The sequence below is a fragment of the Schistocerca gregaria genome, chromosome 2 (assembly GCF_023897955.1).
Source record: "Schistocerca gregaria isolate iqSchGreg1 chromosome 2, iqSchGreg1.2, whole genome shotgun sequence".
In the NCBI taxonomy this organism is placed as follows: domain Eukaryota; kingdom Metazoa; phylum Arthropoda; class Insecta; order Orthoptera; family Acrididae; genus Schistocerca; species Schistocerca gregaria.
In genome coordinates this window covers 252,271,015-252,277,014 of record NC_064921.1, presented here as the reverse complement: position 1 = coordinate 252,277,014, position 6,000 = coordinate 252,271,015, and the positions used below count along the sequence as shown (strand labels likewise).

The following is a 6,000-nucleotide window of genomic DNA, read 5'->3' as shown; positions in this document are numbered from 1 at the left end:
AGTAATTCCAGTGGCAGACCACTGAGCGGTGGCAAGGTCGACAGTGACGTCAGCGTCGCGGTTTGCTACTGCGCACACGCCGCTTGGTCCTGATCCTTTGTTCTAGTACTATAGGCAGCCACCCAAGCAAGTCCTTTAGTTAGCTTTCTCCGGATAACACGGATTTGCGTCAAAACGTTTATATAGTACTTACCATATGGTACTTTGGCTGTACACTCGTGAATCTCATCTTGTACCGTGTAGCCTACACCGCAGTAGCGTCGGGGGATCATATTTCGAGGCAGAATCCCGGGTGCTGCATGCGAGCATAAATGCACGGGCGGCGAGGCGAAACGTGAGCGAACGCGCGACTGCGCTCGTACGGGCAGCGTCGGGCGCACATGTCGTCGTGGTGGCGCGGGGTGTACGCGGCGCGGGGCGACGCCCAGCTGCGGGGGCGGCAGGGCGTGGGGGCGGCGGGGGCGGGGGCGGCGCCGACGGGCAGGCAGTCAGTGCGTGCGCGGCGGCGGAGGCGCGCGGACTCTGCGGGCTGGAGGCTAGGCCGGCCGTGGCGCGGCGCTGCGGCCGAAGCCGAGAGCGCCGCTATCAGCGAGACCCCGCGACCCCGCAGTATCTGGCTGCCCTCGGCCGCGCGCGGAACGAGTGCTACCCTGCTGGCCGGCGCGACGTCTGGTCACGGCAACAGGTAGGGCGCCGCCCAGCGCCACCACCAATCTCTCTCTCTCTCTCTCTCTCTCTCTCTCTCTCTCTCTCTACGCGCTACTTCACACCGGACCGTCGGTGAGTACTTTAAGCCTCTTTTACACCAGTAACTTAACTGTCTCTAATCGTGGCAAGTGAGCCTACTGCAGCGCGCTAGCGTTTTATTCCTGTACTGACGAGGCGAACACGGCAAGTGCCACAAACCGATTTCCCAGAAACTTCACTCAGTGGAAGAGGACACAGAACACACAGAGATGGCGACATGATCGCGTACACAAAGTATGAAGGGACAATGCACTGTCTTAGCTGTCATTTGTACACGGGCGATCCATGTGAAAAGGGTTGGGTTGTTTTAGGGAAGGAGACCAGACAGCGAGGTCATCGGTCACATTGGATTAGGAAAGGACGGGAATGGAAATCGGCCGTGCCCTTTCAAAGGAACCATCCCGGCATCTGCCTGCAGCGATTTAGGGAAATCACGGAAAACCTGAATCAGGACGGCCGGACGCGGGATTGAACCGTCCTCCTCCCGAATGAGAGTCCAGTCTAACCACTGCGCCACCTCGCTCGGTATGTGGAAAGGTTCACGACGCAACTATAGCCACAAGACGGGTACTGACAGAATCTGAACGCGGAATGGCAGTTGAACCTAGACGCGTGAGACATTCAATTTCGGAAATCGTTTGGGAATTCATCCGAGATGCACAGTGTCATGTGTGTGCCAAGACTACAAAATTTCAGGCACTATCTCAGACCACAGACAACAATGGCTGACTACCTTCAATTAACGATCGTGAGCAGCGGCTCTTGCATAGAGTTCTCGGCGCTAATAGAAAAGGAACACAGCGTGAAGCAGCAACAGAAATAAATCTGAGATGTACGACTAACAAGTCCTTTACGAGAGTCCGGCGAAATTCGGCGTTAATGGGCTATGGCAGCAGACGACCGACGCGAGTGATTTTACTAACAGCACGACGTTGCCTGCAGCGCCTCTCCTGAGCTCGTGACCTTATCGGTGGGACCCTAGACGGCTGGAAAACCGTGGTCTGGCCAGATGACTCTAGATCTCAGTTGGTAAGAGTTGATGGTAGGCCTCGATTGGGGCGCAGACGCCACGAAGTCTCGGACACAAATTGTCAACGAGGCACTGTGCATTCTGCTGGTGGCTCCATAATGGTGTAGGCACTGTTTGGGTGAAATGGATTCTGATCCACCTGAACCGATAATTAACTGAAAAGATTCAGCAACTTCCAGACCATTTACAAACCATTCATGAACTTTGTTTCCAAACAACGATGGAATTTACTGGATGTCAATGTGCAATGTCACAGGGCCACAATTGGTCATGATTTGAATAACATTATAGACAATTGGAGAGACTGATTTGGCCATCCAGATCGCCCGACATGAATCCCATAGAACGTTTATGGGCCGGCCGGAATGGCCGAGCGGTTCGAGGCGCTTCAGTCTGGAACCGCGCGACCGCTGCAGGCGCAGGTTAGAATCCTGCCTCGGGCATGGATGTGTGTGATGTCCTTACGTTAGTTAGGTTTAAGTAGTTCCAAGTCTGTGGGACCGTGATCACAGAAGTTAAGTCCCATAGTGCTCAGAGCCATTTCAGCCATTTGAACCATTTGAACGTTTATGGAACATAATAGAGAGGTCAGTTCGTGCACAGAATAGTGCAACGGCAACACTTCCGCAATTACTGACAACTGTAGAGACAGCATAGCGTAATGTTTCTGCAGGGAAGTTCCTGCGACGTGTTTAATCTATTCCATGTCTAGTTGCTGCTCTACGCCGGGCAAAAGTAGATCTGATGCTCTATTAGGAGGCATCCCACGAACATTCTCCACCTCATTGTAAGCGAACAAGTGTCTCTCATCATTCGTAGATACGCGACCGTATCTGAGATAACGATTGTCAAAATTTTTGAGTTGCTCAACGTGTATTTTGGCAAGTAAATAGCCCAAGCGAATGTTCAAAATGCGATTGTCATTTGTATTTTCGGTTTTCATTTATATATCCATGACTGTAGACGGTAACTTCAAAGATATTTTCCTATGTATAGTGAAATCACGTTATCCTTATTCATCTACTAATAGTGTCGCAGGTGAAATAATTTGAAAAACAATAAACGAATGACAAAAATGATTGAATTTGTTTTCGATGGAATTCCCATATTGTATCTTGATTCATAAGCCATTGCCAGTTTTCGGAAAACTGATCCGTTTTGCGTGGTTTGCCGCGAAATTATTGCCACCGCGTGAAATCTTCAGCCATGTTAACGCCGTTTCTTTCCTAGTGGGAGTCATACGAAGAATGACTCTGTGCCAATCCTGCGTACGAGCGATGCTGGTCTTGTTCGGAGTTTGTGTTTCAGGTGATACTGCTATCATCCAGGGGAATGCACCAAATCATCATGAAGAATAAACGTAAAACGTAAGAATTAAAAATTTATGTAAGAATGAAATATAAGAATACGTGAATTGAAAACGATTGTAACCCCTGATAATAACATAGACACACAAATTATACAATAAATCTATGACACTTGTTCTGAAAATACGTCGTAACTGGACTGTTAACATAACGCTCTTGTATCCCCCAACTTCGTAAGAAACACTCGCGTAGTAGCCTTCTACGGATATTGGTGGATCAAAGATAAAATAAAATAGATGAAAACAATAATTGCGTTTCTAACACGGGGCGCAAAAGTGAGAGACCGCGACGCTTGCCACTGCTCCATCAATTAGGCTGACATTATCGATCGCTAAAAGGCATCTCAGTTACGTGAAAACACTGACCGACGTCGTCTCAGAAGCGGTCGAGGATCGACGGATAAACCGCGACACGTGTTTGCTTATTTTGACACCTCTTCCACTGAACCCAAGTTTCTAGGAAGTAGGGTTATGGCACATGACGAGCTCTCCTCGTGAGTCTCGCTTGTAAGAGTGCTCATTTTCGCTTACATGTCAGTGAATAAATTACGAGTGTTGTGATAGCTGTCTACTATATAGACTGGCAGCTGAACGGTGATAGCGAGGCTACGACGGACCATTATTTTTACTAAAAGAATTGAAATGCAGCCTTTTAACAACAAAGTGACATATATTCCTATAGGAGACAGATTTGGTCAAAACTAGGACAAAAGTACCTTATAATGATACAGGGGTTGGGCAAAAGTACAAAAATACCGCGAGAAATGCATGCTTGAACACAAATGCAGATGGTGGCCAAGCTGCAGGTTGCGCTGTTGTATTTGACCGCGATCGGTGTCTGTGCAATGTCCTCAATATGTTACAAGTGTTCTCTGCAGTTGTGAAGGTATTTCGTCGTAGCTAAGTGAACGTGGGCAATTTGTTGATGCCTGTATGATGGGTGTTTTCATAACCAAGTCAGTCGGAGTGTTGTCAGCTTCACGAGGCACCGTGTCGAAGATTGATAGCATATACAGGGAAATCGGAAAAACATAACCCGCCAAGTGACAGCTTGGACGAAAATGCGTGTTGAATGATCGTGACAGATGTTCATTGCAGAAATTGACAATGTCAACGAAATTCACCAACAGCCTTGTAACGTAAGATATTGTTTTATTGCCGGCCGTTGTGACCGAGCGGTTCTAGGCGCGTCAGTCCTGTACCGCGCTGCTGCTACGCTCGCAGGTTCGAATCCTGCCTCGGGCATTGATGTGTGTGATATCCTTAGGTTAGTTACATTTAAGTAGTGCTACGTCTAGGGGACTGATGACCTCAGATGTTAAGTCCCATAGAGCTTAGGGCCATTTCAACCATTTGTTATTTATTTTGAAGGCTATCAAGTCTTCGAATGAAGCACAACGGTAACGATTGTATTCACGATATCCAGGAATTCATGATGCAATACTCGTATGACATTTTCGATTATTTGGTGAGATGCATATGGGGCCTGAAGATGGGATAGTGAAATGCAGAAACTGGTAGCCTTGAAAATAGAATAAAATAACATCCTAACTTAAACAGCTGTTGGTGAATTTCATTGACATTGACAATAACTTAACGAGCCGATGTCTCACGTCCATAATAGACCCAACAGAGTTCATTGCAGAGATTTGTCGCAAAAAAATAAGAGGATGACAGTTGCAAAAGTCACTGCAGAACTGACTGTCGTACTCGCGGACCCTGTCAACATGGAGTTCCATGAGCTGGGAATTTCAGTGTGAGCTGGAATTCGAAAGCCACTGATCAGTGATGCAAATGCACGTAACAGGGAAACGTGCCGAAGCCATGAAACATGGAGTGTGTAATAATGGAAAAAACTCATTTGGTCGGATGAGTCTTATTCGACACTGTTTCCAACTTCTGCCCGATGTTACGTCCCAAGAATGAAACCTAACGGCGGTTCTGTGATGATCTGGAAAGCCAATGCTGTATTCCACAGGCCCCACTGGTTATTCCGCGAGGTCACATTGCTGCAAGGATTATGTGACCATTTTGAATAATGAGCTCCATCCCATGGTGCAATGTTTGTGCCCCAGTGGTGATTCTGCGTTCGAAGTCGACAGGACCCATGTTCAGACAGCTCGCTTCGTTCAGGATTGCTTTTGTGACTACGAGGATGAATTGTCTCACCTCCCCTGATCACCGCAGGCGCCAGATATCAATATTATTGAACTTTTGTTGTTAACTTTTGAAGAGAATAGTAAGTGGTAGTCACCTGAACTTGGCACTATTTTGAAGGAATAGTGCTGCCCTGCAAACCATACAGGATCTGCATCTATCATTGCCGATACGACTGTAGGCTGTTTTCCAACAGCTTATGAGACATGGTAATGTGTTTTCCGTATTTCTGTACACCCCCTGTACGTCCGGATACCAGTTCCTGTTGACATCCGTCTGTTACACAAAAGTAGACACTGTAGGTGGTGCTGCATCATCTGGTTAGCACGTATCCTGACTCTTTCTTAGCATATCTCTGCTGCGAATCACCAATTATTAAAAGTAGACGTGGCGCCATTCCCTTTGCGTCATACGCTCCTGTAACGTCTGCAGTTGTCAAAGGGGTCAAGGGACATCGCCAGAGATGCAACGGATTGAGGTCCGGTGAAGGGAGAGCCGATGCCCCCGGACCTCTTCCAACAATTAATCGCTCTTGAAACGTTGCGGTCAAGTACTGTCGCTCGATCCATAGAAAATGTGGCAGTGTACCGTCGTGCATAAACTGCAGCGGTAGATTTTCTGCGAGGGTAAAGGTCTCCTACAGCGCTGATAATCCACGATGCAGAAATTGGGGATACACAGCAGCAATTAATCTGTTCGG

The 6,000-nt window shown here is 47.8% G+C and overlaps 1 protein-coding gene across 1 annotated transcript in view; it reads left to right on the top strand.

Moving 5' to 3' along the window:
- Nucleotides 1-541: 541 nt before the first annotated feature.
- Nucleotides 542-6,000, top strand: part of LOC126336801 (uncharacterized) — a 156,433-nt gene continuing 150,974 nt past the window's right edge. Inside the window, exon 1 of the mRNA XM_050000836.1 lies at nucleotides 542-685. The gene's annotated coding sequence lies outside the window, so the exon portion shown is untranslated. The remainder of the gene's footprint in view (nucleotides 686-6,000) is intronic.